The sequence below is a fragment of the Taudactylus pleione genome, unplaced genomic scaffold (genome assembly GCF_031769625.1).
Source record: "Taudactylus pleione unplaced genomic scaffold, aTauple2 ptg000120l, whole genome shotgun sequence".
Lineage (NCBI taxonomy): Eukaryota > Metazoa > Chordata > Amphibia > Anura > Myobatrachidae > Taudactylus > Taudactylus pleione.
The window spans coordinates 58,396-78,394 of record NW_028284522.1 but is presented as its reverse complement, the minus strand read 5'-3'; positions in this window follow the sequence as shown (position 1 = coordinate 78,394).

Genomic DNA, 19,999 nt, shown 5'->3' with positions numbered 1-19,999 from the left:
CTCCCTTTTGTCACAGATGAATGGTCCATACACCTAAACTTTCCTTGACCAATGCCGTATAGAATAGTGAAAGCCCCATCAAAGTGTCTCCAATGCCCCCTGTAGTTGTGCCCTTTCTCCAATGCCCCCTGTAGTTGTGCCCCTTCTCCAATGCTCCCTGTAGTTGTGCCCCTTCTCCAATGCCCCAGTAGTTGTGCCCCTTCTTCAGTGCCTCCTGTAGTTCTGCCCATTCTCTAATGCCCCCTGTAGTTGTACCTCTTCTTCAATGCCCCCTGTAGTTGTGCCCCTTCTTCGATGCCCCCAGTAGTTATGCCCCCAGTAGTTGTGCCTCTTCTTCAATGCTCCCTGTAGTTGTGGCTGTAGTTGTGGCCCTTCTCCGATTCCCCCAGTAGTTGTGCCCCCTGCAATGCCCCAGTAGTTGTGCCTCTTCTCCAATGCCCCCTGTAGTTGTGCCCCTTTTTCAATGCCCCCTGTATTCATGCACCCTAAAGTAGTGCCCCCAATACTAGCTCCCTCTCCCTGCCCACAACCCTGTGAAAAAACTTACCTGTCTTCGCTCCATGCTGTCAGGGCTTCCAGGTCCTGCCGTCGTTGCTGCTGCCTGCTGGATCTAACTGGATCCAGTAAAGGCACGCAGGCTCCTCTCATCGCAGGTGATGTAATGACGTCACCCACGCAATGCAACACTGGGAACACTGGCCTCTGAAGCAATCAGAGGATTCAGAGGCCAGCGTTCCCAGTTACCTTCCAGTAAGTTGGTCGTGATCTACATGCTGGAGCTCCACGAGCGTCCAGTAGATCGCGACCAACCTTTTTAGCCGGGCCTGACCTGGGGCATGTGACCAGGGGTCGGGGACAGGGTGTGGGGGCCCCCTATGTGTGGGGGCCCCGGGACAACAGCCCCTGTCACCCTGCCTTTAATCCAGCCCTGCACCAAGAGGACCCTTAGGACACTCTTGGCACCACCACAGGGCCTCCCGGAAAGTCCTTAGGAAATTTCCTGGCACCTGGCTGGTTTGCCTTTTAAATTATTGGCACTTTAAAAATACGAGAAGACTAGCAGGAGTTCCACACATTCCCATTAGCTCACACCCATAGACTTCTGTATAGTTAGATTATCAATACTCATGTATACTGACAGGACAGTTCTGGGACAGAACAATGGAAGTGTAGTAAATGGTGAGCTCAGCAAGCAACCTTAGTAGCACTGTCATAGAAATTACATAAAGTCCTGTAACAAGAATCTTTGATACATTCATCCCTTAATAGTTATTTTAGACAAATGCAAAAGGAAAAAAAAATACACTGTTTTAACCTCTTGTCCCTAGTTACAAGATTTGAACCATTACCACAGACCAAAGTTATCAGATTCTCACTGAGGTGTTAGTAATCCACGTGGACTTCATAGAAATATGTTATGCAATTCAGAATGCAATTCAGAATATAACCAGTTTAATGTCCTCTGCGAGTCACAGAATTAATAAATATATATTGTGACACAGTTAGGTTAGGGGGTCCCTCTCCTGGGTAGAGGACTCCTTCCTTACACACACACACAGCAGCAGGGAAGCAGCACACCAGTCTGGATGCAAGTACAAGCTGGTCGGCGCCAGTCTTTATTGTACAATGTCAGAAATAACATAAAGAAAACATAAACATAAATCCTAGCCCTGTCGGGGCACTAACTTCACAGGTAGTTCCCTCACTACCAGAACCTGGCAGGGCCTAATGCCCTCGCCAGCAACAAAGCACAGCACAGTACTCACAGATAGGTTTTCCAAGTGTCTCTGAGCAAACTCCCTGTCTGCTCTCCCAGGTGAGACAATCAGCCCTCAACACACTAGGCTTATATTGGCCACTCTCAGGTGGAAAACTAACAAGCCTGATACCAGGCTGCGAGAACCAAACTTGGAGTGGCCGTGGGTGGAGCCCTCCCTCTCCTCTCACCCACAACCCCCAGGTCCCAAACCGGCTTTTCAAAAAGCCGAGACTCAAGCCTGCTACACTGCAGACTTTCTCCTGGGGGTTTAAAACACATAATGACAGGAATCTGGGACAAATGTACCTGCCACAGACCACTTTACCAGTGATCCTATCACATATCCCCCCCTTTGTTTCGACCTGTGGGGCGGAACAACTGAAGCCCCCAAACAATGAACGCGTGACAACACATCTGCTTTAAACAACAGGCCTGTGTTCCACCGAAAATTTAAAAGTTTGTAACGTCCACTTTATGGTAAACGCCTCCTTCTCCACTGTGGCACCGGGTAGGCATCGAATTTTGAAACACTGTTCAACTTTCGGAAGTCATTGCAGAAACGCACACTCCCGTCGGACTTTGGAATCAACACAATGGGACTTGACCATTCACTATGTGATACTTCAATAACCCCAAACTCTAGCATATTTTTAATTTCTTTTGACACCGATGCTCTTGTTGCTTCTGGTAACCTATAGGGCTTTAGATTAACTTTAACCCCTGTGTCAAAACCGGATAATTGGCGAAGACAGAATCTGTTTGCAATTGGAATCTGCGCAATGCTGTCTTGTAAAGGGCCAAGACTCCATCTTAGAAATAAAATCTCACAGCACTATTTTGTAAACAAAAGGTACATAGTCAGCCTTCCTCAAACACAGGCAGACTAAACAGGGAGGCTCCGACAGCACAGCTGGAAGCCTCCTTCCTGTATGAGAATTAAATTCACTGTATAAACACATTTTGCAATTGCAGTTTAAGAACATCAGAAAAATACATGTGTGCTTGTATATGTGTGTATATATATATATATATATATAAATATATGTGTGTGTACATGTGGCCCATCATGCGTGGACTTTATAATATCACACAGACTTATATTTGAAAAGTAGCAAAATTCCCTGCAACTCATACACACAATGTTAAACAGAATACAGTCAGTTTTTTAGTGATCCTTCCCAAAATCATACTGGCATGGCCACACACAAACATAGATGCCCTTCCAGCTTAGTGCTGCTTGCTGAGTGCCCCACCGACCCTCAGACGCAATTCAGTGGTGTTTTCCCCGCATACATACATTTAAATGCAATGGTCCCGTAACGCAAAAAGGATAATTATTACTTGGTTTAAACGCAATGTCAGTATATAAAGAAATGTTTTCTGTAACTATGGCTTAGTAAATGACAATTGAACTGTGTGTGGAACCGTACTGATCGACTCTGTTTCCACAGCATTCCGGTGACATCAATATGAAGCTCAGAACATGCAGCTATGAAATATGAATGTTAGAGAGAATATCTATTTGAAATGTTGTTTTCCATAGCAGCTTAGATTTGCATGTTGGGGGATACAAAAGGAGGTTGGAGACCTTTTGTATCCATTTGGAATTGTCCAATAAATGCCCTGTAACAGATTTCTCCAAAGGACTGGTTATTCCAGTCTAATCAATAGAGCTAGCTAGCTGAGAGTAGAATCTAATTAACAGTAGTTTCAGATAACCAAAAGGATACTCCCTTTCTGATGACCTCACAGGTAAAAGGGGGCTGGAACATAGCATGCACATCCTGAGAAAACACAGTTTAGCAGACACATTTGCAGATTTTAGAAGGAAGAGAGAGGTACACTCCCTGACCAGACAACGGAAGAATGGGTCTCAGTTCCTCTGGGTTATTATAGCTGAGTATAAAATGTGCAATATTTAGCCTATTTGGGTGTCTGTAGCTATGTTTGGTGTTAATCTGTTATTAGCTTAGCATGGTGTGTGGTTTGTAGTTTTCTAAGGATAATCATGGGTCTGTGTTGGCATGCAGTGGATGATGTGTTGTCTGGTCTGTGCTTTTCATCTGCACTGTAGGGTACAGTGGTCTGTTGTCAGCATGCAGGAAAGGAATTGATTGCGGAGTTGTCGTGATATTTGTGGATGATTGATGCTGGTTGATTGAGACCCTCTGGTGTGTTCTGTGTTGGGGCCTTGCCATGTGTTCTGTGTTGGGGCCTTGCCATGTGTTCTGTGTTGGGGCCTTGCCATGTGCTTGAACGGTATCTCTGCTTGGGAGAGATGGGCTTGGTGTGTGTTGTATACTCATGAATGTGATCATAGGGTGGTGTCAGTGTTGTATCGTGGAGGTTGAATTGATGGCAGCTTTGAATGGTCGTGGGTGGTTGCCGTGTGGTGTTGTGTGAGTCAGATGGGTATGGAGTCTGCGGTTTGTTGGAGATGGCTTGCCTCCATGTGGGGTGAACAAGGGAAATTGTGATTCTGCCCAGTTGTGGTGGGTCAGATAGGTATATTGTCTTTGTTGTGGTTGTGGTCATTGGTGGATGATTTGCGGAGTTGTAGCTTGGTGCAGGATGGAGTTTGCCTAGGGATCATGAGGCTTGCAAACAAAGGAAAAACATGTGCTTCGGCCCTTCCCCCTCCCCACGGTCTAGTGACTACTGGATGAGGTCTGTAGTAGGATGGTATTGTTGTATATTGGAATCAGCTTGTGTGGTACATGTTGGAATATTAAATGGTGCAGTGTTTGCCTGATGTGTTGGCATATGATATTCAGCTTGCATATTTAATTAACTATGGCATTATGGGAGATTTCAATGAGGTAGCTTCATAATGGAGTTTGTTTGTAGACCATGCGGTTTGGACAATAGGGCAGGAAGCATTCCCAACCCCCCCCTCTCACACAAACAAACACACACACACACTCCATCACCAGCCATCTTGAACATGTGCTCTCAGCAGACATTGATATATCTCTCATTGTATTTTAATGTGTCTCTCTCTCTCTCTCTCTGTCTCTGTCTTTGTCTCTGTCTCATATTGCTCATTGTATTTTGATCTTTAATAACCGTTTCATGTATTTTAACTGTACCTTATGACCTAATGTTTGTACAATTTATTTGCGCTCATTATTAGATCACAGCGTTGTAACATCTGTACTTTTACCTGAATAATAATCTTTAGCGCTTCGGACCGCTATTCAACTGTCTTGGTATTTCATTAATGGTATAAAAAAAATAGCGACATCTTGTGGTTTTAGAAGGTACAGGCAGGTTTTGTCTTAGAGGTTCTAGGCAGGTGAATCTTAGAGGTTTATAGGCAGGAATGTATTAAAAAGGTATTTACAAATTTAACACCTGGGTCAGTGATGATGTCATGTTTAACGACCGAGGTTTTCCCAGGTACATCAGAGATCAGCACCCTATTTCTAACCAGAAACTCCTTGACCTCTCGTTGTTGAATTGCCGACAGGGTTTTTGCCACTGTCACTTCGGGAACTAAGGGCCCTGGACTTACTGGAGGGGCTCGGACGGCCGACAGTACCGTTCTATCTTTCCAGGGTTTTAACAGATTTATATGGTATATCTGTTCCGGCTTTCTTTTCCCCGGCTGGTAAACTTTGTAATTGACCTGTCCCACTCTTTCTAAGATTTCAAAGGGCCCTTGCCATTTAGCCAAAAGTTTATTTTCCACAGTGGGAACCAACACTAACACTCTGTCCCCAGGAGCAAAGCTGCGTACCCGAGCATTGCGGTTGTATACCCTCTGCTGTGCCAGTTGAGCCTGTTTCAGGTGCTCTCTCACTATCGGCACCTCTGTAATAGGCAATGGAACTAGTGGTCCCTTAAAATGTGGTCTGGGAGCATGATACTGACACTCAGGGCAGGATGCGCAAAAGTCAGATACCTCTTTATGAAGCCAGGGCCAGAAAAACCACTGCATTATTCGCTCAGTGGTTTTCTCTACCCCTAGATGGCCTGCCGTTATATGACCATGGGCCAGATCCAACACTGTTCTTCTGTAGGCTTTGGGAACTATTAGTTGTTCCACAACATCTTCCCCCTTCTTAGTCACCTGATATAACAAATCCTGACACATTACCATGTGGGGATAGGACAAAGGACTATCAGGGTCTATGGGTTTACCATCAACTACTTTTACATTCTCCCTGGCTTTTACCAAAGTAGAGTCATTCAACTGCTCCACGGCAAAGACCTCTCTTCTGACCTCTAAATCAGGCAGATGATCAACTGGCCCAACAACACTTCCCACCTCAATGGGAGGCACATCAGTTGGCGGACCACCGTCACGCTCCGCATTCTCTAGTTCGCCAATCATAGTAGAGAAAGGGAATAACTCTGACTCAGAAGAAACTCCCTCCTCCACTACATCGACAACCTTCTCAAATGGATCGGGGTTGTTCATTTCTGGAACAAAACGACTTTCCCACAACTTCCAGAAGTGAGCAAAGTCTCTCCCCAATATTGCATCGCACATCAGACCAGGCACCAAACCCACAGAAACACACATGTGCTTATCAGTCTCAGCCTGCCGGTCAGCCGTACAGGCTGTCTGTGCAAAGAAAGACCCCCTGCGGTAGACATGAGCAGTATCACATTGCATAGGTTCAGTTGTAAGTGAACAATTAGCGGAAATATGGCCGAAGTCACCACACCGGAAACACTGAATCATATTAATGTCTGGTCGTTTACGGGGCAAGAACCTTCCTGGCCTGGCAAGCCTGTCTCCAGGTTCTACACCCTCAGTCTTAGGTACATCCCACCGCCCAGCACCCTTCTCCCCTGGAACAGTCTTACCAGTGTCTGTGGGAGTTCGCCGGTGCGCCATCGGGGCTCGGTGGGGCATACTCATCAGCTTCTCAGCCGCCACGTACCTCTCCACCAGCTCGACGAACTGGTCCGCGGACTTAGGGTCTGCATGGCTCACCCACTTGCGCAGAGTCGCAGGTAACAATCGCAGGTACCGGTCCATCACGACCCTTTCCACGATCTGTGGTCCCGTCAGCGTCTTGGGCTGTAGCCATTTTGAGGACAGATGGACGAGGTCATACATCTGTGAACGTGGAGGCTTGTCCATATGGAACTCCCAGCGGTGGACCCGTTGGGCACGAACAAAGGTGGTGACTCCCAAGCGAGTTAGGATCTCCTGTTTCAGTTTTTTATAGTCCTTGGCATCAGCCAGGCATAAGTCGAAATAGGCCTTTTGTGGCTCCCCAGACAAAAAAGGTGCCACCAGACTTGCCCACTGCTCCTGGGGCCAACTCTCCCTTTCGGCCGTTCTTTCAAATGCGGCGAGATAGGGCTCCACATCATTGCTCTAAGTCATCTTTTGGAGGAAGTGACTGGCTCGTATGGAGTGAGTGGTGGTGGGAGGACCAATGGTAACATCTCTGGGCTGGGCGACCAGGTGCTGTACCACCTCTTTTATGGCCTGGCTGTTTTCCGCTAAGGCCCGGCTGTTTTCCGCTAAGGCCTGGCGGGTTTCCTCGACAGCGACCTGTTGTTGCCTCTGGGCTGTCTCCAAGGCCAACAGTTGCACCCTGGTGGATTCCTGCTGAGCCCAGGTAGATTCCTGCTGAAGTTTGTTCGTCTCCTGCTGAGCTCTGGTAGATTCCTGCTGAAGTTTGTTTGTCTCCTGCTGAGCTGCTGTAGCTTGGAGCAAGGCCTTAATAATATCCTCCATTTTGTCCTGGGGTGTAGGTTGGAAGCTGAACCTTGCCTCTCTGAGCATTGGCTGACGCCTCCTCTATGGGACTCCAAGGACACAGTGTTATTTCCACACTCACCAATTGGGTGTCTGTCCCTTTAATTTCTAAATGGAAAGTTTTCCTCTTGCTGCAACTTCAGTGTGTGTGGTTGCCCGCATTCTCCACCATATTGTGACACAGTTAGGTTAGGGGGTCCCTCTCCTGGGTAGAGGACTCCTTCCTTACACACACACACAGCAGCAGGGAAGCAGCACACCAGTCTGGATGCAAGTACAAGCTGGTCGGCGCCAGTCTTTATTGTACAATGTCAGAAATTACATAAAGAAAACATAAACATAAATCCTAGCCCTGTCGGGGCACTAACTTCACAGGTAGTTCCCTCACTACCAGAACCTGGCAGGGCCTAATGCCCTCGCCAGCAACAAAGCACAGCACAGTACTCACAGATAGGTTTTCCAAGTGTCTCTGAGCAAACTCCCTGTCTGCTCTCCCAGGTGAGACAATTAGCCCTCAACACACTAGGCTTATATTGGCCACTCTCAGGTGGAAAACTAACAAGCCTGATACCAGGCTGCGAGAACCAAAACCTGGAGTGGCCGTGGGTGGAGCCCTCCCTCTCCCCTCACCCACAACCCCCAGGTTCCAAACCGGCTTTTCAAAAAGCCGAGACTCAAGCCTGCTACAATGTAAACTTTCTCCTGGGGGTTTAAAACACATAATGACAGGAATCTGGGACAAATGTACCTGCCACAGACCACTTTACCAGTGATCCTATCACAATATATATATATTATTTATGGTTTATGCTTATTTATCTGCCAGATTTTATTTAATTATTTTTAACTATTGAATAATATATCAGAATCCTCTTTTGATATTCTCCCCTCAGCTCACTTTAAAATTGTTGTAAAGGAGAAAAGTGAATAAAACCAATTATAGAGTAAGACCATATTCCTAATTCTGTAAGCAGTAGGTCCACTTATCAGGAGTTTGTCACCTGTATATTATGTTATTAGTTACTTGCAATCATCTCTTACATACATACAAATATAATGTTTCCCTACCAGTTCTTGATCACATATTCCTCAGAGGCACCCATTCATTCTCATCATTTCTCTATAAACCCTACTTATTTGTATTGTCATCTCAGTCTCTAGGTTCTCAGGGCCTGATTCAGAGGCGCTCGCAAGTGGGCGTTCGTTCGTAGTCAGCCGATGTTATCCAACCACGCATGCGTCGGTGTAACAGTGCGCATGTGCGTACGTCTGATTGCGTTGATTTTTCAGTCGATCGTATACACAGCGAACAGGAAGTGACATGTGAAATGTGATTGACAGAACTGTCCGTTTTGGGGTGATGACCGGGGTGGAGATGGGAAAACGCAGGCGTGTCGAGGCGTTTTTTGGGCGTACATAAATTATCTTATGCGAGCGCCAAATGTGAACGGAACAAGAGATACTTCACTGTCTGATCCAATTTCCATTAAGACTGCTCGCTCAGCTTGTGGTCTGGTATAGTCTACCGCAATGACGATGGTCTCTTCGTACTTCCCTGGGCTCATCGATGGTTTAGCGATTTATCAATTGAGGCCACAAAAATAATCATCTTTTAGTTGCTAAACTGCTTGTAAGGTGTTTAGCAAATAGACCTTTTTTAGTAGCTAAAAACCGAACGCAGGTGAACTACTCAGCTGCTAATTTCTGGGTCATACAATCAATTAGCTAACAAATGTTGTTTTTTTTGTGGGCTTTTAAAATATTTGTAAGTGTTTCTTTTTTAGGGAAACAATATTGTACGCATGTTTGTTTCTTTTTATATTTTTATAAATAAGAAACCAATCGTCCTTCTTGTTTTTTGCTAAGTGTTAAGTAAAACTCATAAATTGTTTTTAACCCTTGTTTTTTAAAAAAAAATTTAATGTTTCTATTTCCGTTGTATTGTTTGTAAGTTTGTTTGAGGGATTACCTTTTAACCAGTTTTTGAATAAATCAACAATAGAATTTTGCAGATTTTGAACATAATTTTATTAAATGATTGTGTCCATTTTTTTTTTTTTTCATAAACATATTTATTTTAAGGTAAAGAAAATTACAAATGATTTTGGCCACACACAAACAAAATAAGTGGCATTTGAAGTAAAAAAATAAAACAAATAAAAACAATTCACAAGAAAGGAGAGGGAGGTATTTGGCATGAAGGAATATGGGGCAAACACAGAGATGGATTGTGGGGAAATTAGCCAGTGCTGTAATCGCCTTTTAGGCCGTTTGGCCGGGGGTTGGAGGGAGCCTGAATGGGTCCGGGATCTCCTTCGGCTGGCCTGGCCAGAGGCAGATGTTGTGGCCTCTGGACTAGGCATAGGGCTATGCACATTTGGAGGGATGGCTGTTGTGCCAGAGGTGGAGGGTCCTGATGTTCCAGCAGGAAGGGAGGCCGGCTCCAACATGTGCTGGCGAACGAGCTGCTCCAGGGCATTTGCAATTCTCATGTTGGCTGCAGCAGTTTCCTCCAGGGCGTCCGCCACCCGTAGCAGATTGGTGTCCATCCTCAGCAGAATCTCGGTGTGCTGATCCGTTTTAACATTGAGATCAGTGAGGAGGGCCACTGCCTGCGAGGGGGAATGCCCTGGACTGTCTGCCACAGGGTCCCCAGCCGGATCTACTGCTTCCTCCCCTGCAGAGCCAGAAGAAATTCTCTGGCCAAAGCTCACCTCTGGAGCAGACTCATCCGCCTGTGTCTCTGTGAGAAAAAAGAGAAAAGAGTAAAATTATAATCTAGATATTTTCCAAAACACATTTCTGAGTTGCTAACATTACAACATTTACCTGGGGCAACATGAGGAGCCGCAAAGTCTGGCATGTCGGTATCCATGTTTGACACTCCAAACACCTCCTCATCCTGCACACAGCCCTGTGCCAGCTCCTCCAAATCCATGAGCTCAAGTGACACAGGGGTGGGACCCCCACCTGTTCCCCCTGCATGCCTAGCCCTATCTGCCAGTTTTTGTTTTAGACGATATTTGAAGTCGCTCCATCTGTTGGTTAAAAAGTTGGCATTATTACTGCAGTATTTGGACCTGTAAACACTTTTTAGTCAAATGTAGTTTTTACGTACCGGCGTTTGACCTCCTGGGTTGAACGTTCAAACTCACCCACCCCATTGACACCACTGGCTATGTCGTCCCACAGTTTCCATCTCTGGGTTGCACCCATATTCCTTGGTGCCTGTGCCAGGTTGTCGTTGCACATTTGCACCAAAACCTTCATCTCCTTCCTTGTGAATTGTGGCTGCCTTTTTTTTTTTGGCCCTAGTTTGCCTACTAGGCCCAGCAGCCTCTTCCATGGCATCCTCCACACCTTTTTTTTAAATGGTTTAAAAAATTTTAATGTAAAATGTTTCAAAATGTAATGTTAAACCTAAGCATTTTCCCATAAAAAAACAAATACTTACATGGCGCCTCTTGGCTAGTACTTTGCTGCTCTGTACTCATTGTGTTTTTTCTCAATGCAGCAGACCGATTTGGGCCTTCAGTGACGTTTTTATACATGCGTCAGCATTATTCGGCCGAATCATTCATTGTGCGCTCCTATTGTCCGTCCTTAATTTGAGCAAGAAAATGTAGACTATTTATGGCTTGGTGTGACTCCATTCGAGGTGGCATTTTTTGATTGTTGGAGGTATTTCGGTGTAGAGTGGTTTGTTGTTTGGTTGGTGGAATGTGAAGGAGTTTATTTATTTTTTTTGAAGGAGCGTTTTTTTATTACTTTCTTTGTTTAAGTTAGCATTTTTGCATATTTTTATTTGCTATTTTTATTTATATTTTTGAGTAAGTATTTCAATAATTCCCATAAACATTTATTAATAAATTGTTGCAACATTTTTATATTGTTTGCTTTTTTATTTTTTTTAGTTATTTTGGCTGGAACCCAAGTGACCTTTTATAACTTTTTGATATTTGTCTGTTTTTGGTAAGTGTTTTTGGTGTTATTAATTAACAAATTAGATGTGTTGGTCTTAGCATATGTTTCGCTAAGTAATGTGTGCTTGTTCTGTGTAAACTCATGTCTTAAGTCTAAATGTAGTGTACTATTTTGTGAACTAATGTGTGCTTGTTCTGTGTAAAATCATGTCTTAAGTCTAAATGTAGCGTACTATTTTGCGAAATAATGTGTGCTCCCTTCTCTAAATTTTAGAAAACTCTATTTGGTTTAATTCCTAGTTTATAAAATTAATTGTAACATCCTCTAAGGGATGGTATTTGTAAATACACCCCTCTCAGTGTTAGAGCTTGCTTCCTGTTGTAGATATTGCATTCCTGAGACCCTGGGATCAGTTTTCAGGTAAAGGAGGGGCTGGAGAGATAGACACGCAGGGGTGGGAAGACTGGGTGTGTAGCTGGCAGAGCAGAGGGAGGAGGGGGAGAGAATAAAGGGAGTTGGGAAGAAGAATTTGTGAGAGAGCAGACATCTTTGGGAAGCTTCAGAGCTGGAAGCAGAAATGTAGCCCTCGTGCTCCCCTGGCAGGGGGAGATTGGCGGGGCCATGGTGACTGCCACGATGCCCATCTAACGCCAAAGGAGAAATAGGTCTGGAGTGATGCCACTGAGATAAAGTCTGTGAGAATCCACAGAGAAAGAGCTGGAAGGTTGCAGTGTGAGCAGCTCAGTGAAGTGTTCAGCACCCATGAGAGGGGTAAGAGATGTCAGTATATGTGGTGGAGAGATGGGGAAGAGGAATTTCCCAGGAGCTTTTACTGTTAAGGTACCAGAGGAGTCCCTTAAGCATAAAAGCCCCCCAGCAGCCATTAATGGGGGGGTCACTGTGGTAGCAGTGTGGCTATAGGAGCCATTCCTGTAGGATAGGGATGGACGGCAGCTGAGAGTTTGATAGCTGCAATAGAAAAGTCTGGATATTGCTGTCCCATGTGAAAGAGAAGGGGAGCAGAGAGAGGCAGACTGTGTATGAGACACTCTGTATATTGTCTTAGAAGAGACAAAGGAGAGGCAGAGTTCAAAAGAAGTTATGTGAGATGTGTGTGAAGCTGTGGAACTACAGGCACCAGCCAGCATAGGGCCAGGTGGACCTGCATGTATGAAGTGGAGAACTACAGGAACCAGCCAGCATAGGGCCAGGTGAACCTGCATGTATGAAGTGGAGAACTACAGGCACCAGCCAGCGAAGGGCTAGGTGGACCTGCACCTATGAAGTGGAGAACTACAGGCACCAGCCAGCAAAGGGCCAGGTGGACCTGCATGTATGAAGTGTAGAACTACAGGCACCAGCCAGCGAAGGGCTAGGTGGACCTGCACCTATGAAGTGGAGAACTACAGGCACCAGCCAGCAAAGGGCCAGGTGGACCTGTGTGTGTAGAATACAAAGCATTCATTGTGACTGTGCTTAAAGACTGTGCTGGTGAAGAAGAGTGTGATGTAATGTAACCATATCCATAAGATTGTCCTACACCATCTGACATGCCAAGTATATGAGCTGGAGGGAGAGGAGAAGCTGCTGTAACCATATTCTTATCCTGTAAAGTCATGTGCAGGAGGAGAGAAATAAATTGGTTTATTTTTATAAGAGAAGGTCTGGCACCCAAGTTATTCAAAAGAACTGTTGCTGCATGTGTCTATCTATATCTGTATCTATATGTGTGACTGTTATAAAGCCTGCATGGTCAGGGACCCCCTTCTCAGGTATTGCCCACACCCTGGAGAGCTAGCCTTTGGCAATAGGAGGTGTATCACTCCAAATGCACCTATGTACCACACCACACACTGAAGGGGGGTTACATAATATTAAAAATATTTTCTTCTTTTGAAATGTAAGTGGATTTTCACATGACACTACCCAGGTCTGTAAGATTCTTTGGTTTTCTTTGAAAAGATAAGTATATTTTTCTTAAAACATTTGTCTAAAACAATAACTACCTTGCTTAACATTTCAGGTTGATGTTGGTCGTATTCTCTTGGCCATGGTTCCAGAACCCGACCAACCTCAACTTCGTCCCAGGTGTAGGCCTCATAGGCGTGCAAGGCCCCAGATATATAGAACATGTGCCATCCTTTTTGGAATGCCAGATGGTGAGGTGTTAAGGCGCTACCGTCTGCCTCCAAAAATCATCATAGACACTCTCTCATTAATAGAGAGTGATCTTGAATGGCAAATTGACAGTCCTACAGCAATACCACCACTTACGCAATTAATGTCGGTGTTACATTTTTGTGCCTCAGGATCCTTTCAAACCACCATGGGAATAGTCACAGGAATCTCCCAATCCTCCTTTTCAAGGATCCTGAGGGCAGTGATGGATGCACTATTTGAAAAACACCAATATCATTTTATTAAAATGCCATTGGATATGGGTTCCCTTAATGTGGTGAAGGATACATTTTACCAAATTGCTGGCTTCCCACACATCATAGGGGATGTGGATGACACTCACATACCACTTCAACATCCAGCAATGCTGGAGGCGAATTTTAGGAACCGAAAACACTTTCATTCGATGAATGTAATGGTGGTATGTGATGCCTCCCTCCAGATCCTGTCCCTGAATGCCAAATTCCCAGGCAGTGCACATGATCCCTTCGTCATCTGGCAATCAGGGATTTGGCAAAAATTAAACAACCTACAAGCTGGTGTGGCTTCTGGGTAAGTTGACACCTTCTGTTGAAACCAATGCAAAGCTTGGTACACAATGGTCCTGATGTTGTTTTTTATATTTTCACAGGAGACAGTGGTTACCCTTGCACGCTCCTGGCTGCTCACTCCTTATTTGGTTCACACACCAGGGCCACAAAGTCAGTATAATTCTGCACTTACAGCCACCAGGCAGGTGGTGGAGCACTGTATCGGCCTTTTAAAAGGCCGATTCAGATGCCTCCACTGCTCTGGTGGCGACCTCATGTATTTGCCGGCTATGGTTTCCAAAATTGTGGTCCTGTGTGGGATATTTCACAACATCGCCATAAGGAGTGGTGTCCCAATGCAGCCAGAGGATGTCTTGCCTGAGGACGGCCCCCCCGAGGTTGGTCGGAGGTCAGTATGTGGGGGGGCCATACGCGATCAAATTGTTGCCAGATTTTTTAAGTAATTATTTCCACAAAGTTCTTTAATTGACACTATTTAGACATGTATTATTTTAATGTACACTTTTAACGTTTTTTAAATTTTGTTTTATTCCCTAAAATGACCATAAAAATCCATGCATACTACCTGATCAACACAAATGACTTTATGTGGACACATTGGATATAACTTCGGGAACAATGATTTCTTCTCCTCATTTGTGGATTCATGTTGGCATGCTACTTCTTCAAACAGTTCTTGATTTTTTTGGGGGGGGGGATTTTGGAATTTTTTGGTCTTTTCTGTGTGTTTTAACTGTGTGATTTTGTTTTGACAATTCACTTGGTGTTTATTACTTGTGTGCAATAAATTTATTATTTTCATTAAACAACCATTTCCTACGTAAATTACAAACAAGTGAAACCAGCTCCAAAAAATGCAAACATGCTTCATGCCTAATACTGTAATTTCTTAATTTCTAAACTTTTGTACCCTTCTTTGTGGCTAAAAACAAACAACAAAGGTATTATGGTGAATCAGTATGTTTACAATTCTAAGCCTAAGCAGGTTGCTTTAATTTTTACATTACCACCAAAAATATTTAATCTATTTTTGACATTAAGTCTCAAAACCTATTTTAGTATTGTTATGTGTTTAATGTGCAAGCTTACATACTTACTTGACCTTTTTACAAACAAATTGACATTACTTAAAAACACAGGGACAAATAGTAGACTTATGTAAGGTTCAACAATCTAAGATTTACAGACAAGGAATGAGACTTAAATAAATCAAAATAAACTTTTTATTTTTTTATTTTTCAAAATCCAAAAAATTATTGGCGCAAGATTGCCAAAAGGTGGTCCAAGGCCACCAGCATGCCAATTACATGGCCCCGGAGTTCCACCAATCCTCTTGCAATGGCCTCGTTACGCCTCTGGGCCTCTGTGGTGAAAAAAAATGTGTGGGTTAATAAAATGACACCTTCATTTAGAATGTTCAAACCCACAAAAAATTCAGGCTATAACAAAAACAAACATCAGTTACAAAAACATGTCCAAAAAAAAAGGAATGCCAAACGAAAAGATTTTCAAAAAATAAGGGGCCAAAAAGTAGAAATAAACTAAAAAAAACATATGTCTTAAACCTAAGCAAAACTACGACATTTGTTGGTACCGTAAACAAGAAAGACACAAGTGGGAGTGTTTGGACATGTGTCATATGTGTAAGGGGAAAACATCCTTGACATTGTTTCACAAAGATATATATAAAAAAACATTTGAACTACTTTACTATTTTGAACTGCACAGGCAAAAGGACAACATCAAACAAATTAATTTACACAATAAAAAAAACAAACCAGCCACACTGCGGACTGGGCCTGGAGCCACGAAATCCTCCTCATCTGAGGGTGGGCCAGTGGGTAAGTGAAGGAGGAGGGGTCATGGCTGAGGGAGTGGAGGGTGTGGAAAAGTGAGGTGGGTTTTGAGGGGAGGGGGAAGTTGGAGGGATGGTCAGGTGAGGAGAGGGAGGGGACTGAAGGATGGCAAGGTCTGGGGTGGAGGGGGAATTTGGGGAAGAGTGGGCAGGGAATGTTTGGGTGGGAATGGAGGATAGGGGATGAGCCACACGTCGGCGGCGTCTGACTATCTGCTCTGCCCCTAAATGATGGAGAAAAACATTTTTAATTACATTTTTTTTTTTTTTTCAATTTTGGGATAAAATAATAAAAACAGGGATATACTGTAAACAAGCACACGCAGGTATGACCAAAATAATAAAAACAGGGATATACTGTAAACAAGCACACGCAGGTATGACCAAAATAATAAAAACAGGGATATACTGTAAACTAGCACACGCAGGTAAGACCAAAATAATAAAATCAGGGATATACTGTAAACAAGCACACGCAGGTATGAAAAAAAAAAAATCCAGACACAGAAACACTTACTTTGGCCAATCTGGCGCCGCAAACGGGCCAGCAGGCATGGTGATCGGCGCCTCAGATCTGACCACCTGCATTCCAAGTGGCCGATATTACGGCGATAGCCGAGGGAACGCAGGCGGCGGAGCACCTCCGCGTAGGCCCTACGCTTTTGTTGATTGGTGATGGGGAGCGGATGGTCAGTAATGCGCTCGTCCATGACCTCCTCTAGCACCATTAGCTCCCGCCTACAGAAAGCGTTGGCTCTCATGATGGCAATGATTTTTTTTACACAAACCAGTTTTAATAAAGGTCCTAGAAAAATTTTGATTGGCTAATGTACTTTGTAAATTAACAGGAACAATTCTATCGGTTAGTGTATGAGTCATGTGACCTACACCCTCACAAATATAATGTGAGTTATGATAGGCTTGATGCAGTGACATGCGTAAGCTAATTTAAATTTAAAAAAAAAAAAAGGAAAATCTGCATATAAAAAAAAAAAAAAACAATAGTAGCATTCAAACAAACTTTTACATTAGAAAAACCATCCCCTTGGTCAAACCGTACGTATTCTGCGGAAGAAATGACACACACTAACAAGAATAAAGTTTATTGACATTGAAAAAAAAAACAGGATTGCAAACATGTGAAACAAACAATTAAGGTAATTAATATAGTGATTGCCAGTAATCGATTCAAGTATGTTTGCAGAATGAAATAGCAGGCAATCGAAACTGACAGGGCCACTTCCGGAATTGACTTGTGCGAGCGCTCACTGCAACCAAAGAGGAGACGGACGCTCGCTATTTTGTACGTTCGCTAGCTAGAGGAGGGGTTGGGAGAATATGGGGCGGAAGGTTAGCTACGAGCGAACATACGAGCGAGCGCTTGGATTTAAATATTTCCGCTCGTACGGCGGACGAGCGATCGGCCACTTGCGTCCGGCTCTGAATCAGGGCCTCAGCCTACAGAACTCTCACTTTTTCCAAGCTTTACCTAAGCTGAACTTTCATCCTATCAGCCTCCCTGCCACTGTATTACTTTCCATTACCAACTCTGCTCTCATTTACCTCACCAGGCCTCACTGCTGCCTCTTCACCTTTTGAGTGAATTAGATATAGATATATATATATATATATATATATATATATATATTTAAAAATTACATTTATTTGGAATTGTCATCACACGTAAAATATAACTTTTTTGCTCTGTATTATAAGAGGAACAAGATGTTGGAAGCCTCATGACTCACAAAGAGTCATCCTTCAGCAATCAGGAGAGGAAAAAACCCTGTGGAGGAAACCTCTGGGGACCCATGTCTGAAGAATTGCTCGTCCCTCTGGGCATTAGGAGGCTATGCAGTTTGCCCAGGCAACCCATGAAGTGCCCTTTCCCCTTATATGTTAATATATGTATTTATTTTTCTGTATTGTGGGGTAGCATTGTCTGGTGATCACAAGTGAACATCAGTCAATAAGTAATAATGGATCCCCCAATATTTGAAAGAGGGGATCCCCTCTTTCTAACTGGGTGACCCTTAATTATTTGTAGCCAGGTTGGGGAAATATTCACACATGTCGGGACTACATTATTTATCTGTAGTACAGGGGATTATTGTATGGTGATCAGTGTGACCACCAGACATAACCTTTTATGCTATTGTCCGGTAATCACCAGACAATAACTACTAAGAAGAAATATGGTTTGATAGAGGAGACACCCCTCTTTCAAAACAGTTTACCCCCATGTGTGTGTGACAGTATGGGGTGATAGGTCTTAATTTGCCCTTTGCCCATCTATAGAAAGCTTTGTTTCTTTTTCATATCACTGAGCAATATTGTCTGGTATTGGTACTTGAAATTTGCATTGCACAACCAGACTATTGTTAGTGGAAGCTGTCTGTAAGGAGTTCTCAAAATGAGTGCTCTAAATTCTTAAAGTACTATCAACTTCTTCACATTTGGTGTAGTCGGCAGGACGTCATCTAAAGATGAGGAAACAGGGGAAGCATCATGAATGGTCAACAAAGGCCCTGCTCTTAGCATCCTACCTCGGCTGGTATGGTGGCCGAAATATGCAATTGGAAAACTGGAAGACGTGGCTGAAACAGACAGCTCTCCTGTACAAGGTACCCTCAGAACTGAGGTGCAGTTGGCGTTGCATGCGCTGGATGGGGAAGCCACATGAACGATGCTCTTGTGGCCAGAAGAGGAGTGAACTACTTTAAAAGGTATCCTACAAATATTGGAGGATTTAATAAATAGGGAGACCAACTAAGCGCTCACTAGCTGTGGATGATCAAAAATGGTAAACCATACCAGATTAATGTTCAAACAAGATATTGCGGCACCCGGAAGTTTCGAACACACTCGGCCGGCAGAACCACGCCAGTGTACACAGCCTATGTACACTGGATTAAGGACACCGGACCTAGCAAAGACATCAGGGGCTGTACAGCCCCTAGTACAGAAAAACATTTGCAGCAACATCACTAGAGACCTGTGGACCTAACAGCATTACTGCTGTGAAGAGTGGACATTGCCTAGAACTAGAGGATGGGGTCCCGACTATAGATAGACAGTAATTAGTTAGACAATGTCTAGATAGACACCAGATGTTAGACAGTCAATAGTTAGACAAGGATAAAAGTTCGATATGGAAAAAAATCAGACACACTAAAGTTAGACATGTAAAAAGTTCGACAGGTACAAAAGGTCGACGGTCAAAAGTTCGACATGAAAAAGATCGACACAAAAATGATTGAATTCTATTTTTTTCTTTTCTTAGGATTAGGGTTAGTTTTAGGGTTAGGCACTTACTGGAGAGTTAGGCACTTAACCTTAACCCCACTATTAGGGTTAGGCACTTACCCAGATGGTTAGGGTTAGGCACCAGGAGGGAGGGTTAGGGTTAGTCACCAAGGGGAGGGTTAGGATTAGGGTGAAGATTAGGGCTAAAAAATTGTCGTCCATTTTTGTGTCGATCATTTTCATGTTGAACTTTTGACCCTGTCAACCTTTTGTACCTGTCAAACTTTTTACATGTCTAACTTTAGTGTGTCTGACTTTTGTCTGTGTCAAACTTTTTTCCCTGTCTAACTATTGATTGTCTAACATCTGGTGTCTATCTTGACATTGTCTAACTAATTATTGTCTATCTCTTATACCACACCCCTAGAGGATAGAGGGTGCTTAAGGAAGGCATGGGACACTGGCCTCTCGTGATACCTGGACTTCCTACACCCTGCATCACCCCAAAACAATTAGTAGCTAACTTTAAACACCACACCATATTTTTTACTGCTTGCCTATTTGCATTTTTCTGTATTATCTTATTTATGGCATCATTTTCTTGTTTGAACATTAATCTGCATACAGTTTACCATTTCTGATCATATAGAATTTTTTGGCCGAACCTTAGTGTTGTGAGCATTGTGGCCCTCATTCAGAGGCGGTCGGAGGATGCAAGCGGTCGCTCAGAAACTGGGCGGCCGCTTGCATCCTGACCGGCCGCC